General features: G+C 47.3%; 1 non-coding gene across 1 annotated transcript; it reads right to left on the bottom strand.

The window, feature by feature from the left end:
- LOC120389475 lies at window positions 1-73 on the bottom strand. The gene has a single exon (XR_005590949.1). It is a non-coding gene; the product is annotated as a small nucleolar RNA SNORD99 (small nucleolar RNA).
- Window positions 74-1,551: the final 1,478 nt, after the last annotated feature.

Here is a 1,551-nt window from a genome sequence, read left to right as displayed (position 1 = left end):
GCCTGGCCTCAGCCCCATATCCGCAGGATTCATCCAACAGTCACCATTTAAAAAGGAGTCATCATTGACCAGGCAGAGTTAAGCAGAGGTCTGTCTGTGACTGTACATTGAAAGGCTAACTGGAAGTGCTGGTGCGGTTTCTGCAGAAACCAAGCTAGTCACAGGGTGACATTTCTAGCTCTTATGGTTGCAGAGAAAAAACCCACCTCCCCCAGTGCCAGAGCCTTCTCTATGCAATTTAAGTATAGCTGGTAAAAAGGCTCTTCCGGATCATCGTAAAGCAGCCACCAGTGCTCTGAGTAGAGCAGTCCTACTCCCTGAGATATGGGGCCAGATCCTCAGCTGGTGGAAACTTAAGTTTTACCTGAATGTCAATAGTGCTAAGCTGATTTACATGAGCTGAGGATTTGTCCTACGGCTCCCAGGACTACTACCTGGAATCTGTCTACAGATGCAGTTAATTTCAGAAGTCCTTGTACTGTTCAGATGGTGACCGTTAAGGCCATTTAAGATGCCACAAACCCCAGGAGGCAAGTTAACTATCAAGGTTTTTGAAGCTGTTGCCATTTCATATATGGGGTGTGTGCACGTCATGTTTTAATACCAGTTCAGAGTCGAATCAGTTGCAGAACAGATTCCATTGAGTTAGTCACTCTGGAGTGTTGGTCAGGGATGGCAAACATGAGAATTACTAGCTCAGTGGCTCTTAGCTCAGTTATTTGGAAGCTTACTTTGCCCGTCCATGGGTCTTTCCGGCGTTCCAGCCCCTTGCGAGACACCATCATGTTCCGCTAGGTGGCAAGACTGACTGGCCAGTCCATTAGTTCCCCTTGGCAGCATCAGCCTCTTCCACTTAGCAAGAGATTCCTGCAAAAGGCAAAAGTGGAACTGAAATTAGATCAGAAGTGCACAGGCCTTTATGTACAGAAGAATGCACCAAATCAGCACGAATAAAGCCAGCACCTCCAAAATTCAAAGAGGGGAGGGGGAAGCATGATCTAACGATCCCTTCTGGCCTTCATTTGTTAGCGCATTCCAAAAGAAAGTTGCATTGAGCAGTCTAAGATATTTACCTATAGCCCTCCCCCCCCCATAAACTATACAGATTTACATTTCACTCAGGGTTTTGCAGATACATTGCTGTGTTCCAAGCCAGCCCCTCTCAGTGCAGGACTGTTCTGGCAGAGAGAATGAGACCAACTTGCATTTTACTTTGCCTCCTTTTTTGACCATGAGATCGGTGTTCAGATCTGATGGGAAAGGGATCTGGAGGTGAAGGAAGCTGCACTTCTGCACTGAATGGAGTTGTCAATCTCACCTTGCACAACAGCTGCTGTGTGCCCACTTCATTCCATCCAGCAGGTGAGAGATCTCAGCAACTGTCCGGGTTCTGAAGGCAATCTGCAGACCGGCCCTAGGAAACAGATTTGCACCACCATCCTTACAGCCAGTGAAGAACAGGGCTGCATGCCACAGAACTAGGAACTCATGCAACTAAGGGCCTCTAAACAAAAGCACTCCATCAAAGAAGCTAATGCCCCACAAGTGAAA

This window comes from Mauremys reevesii, linkage group 23, assembly GCF_016161935.1.
Source record: "Mauremys reevesii isolate NIE-2019 linkage group 23, ASM1616193v1, whole genome shotgun sequence".
Classification (NCBI taxonomy): Eukaryota; Metazoa; Chordata; order Testudines; family Geoemydidae; genus Mauremys; species Mauremys reevesii.
The sequence above is the reverse complement of the archived record's forward strand: the minus strand, read 5'-3'. Positions and strand labels throughout refer to the sequence as shown.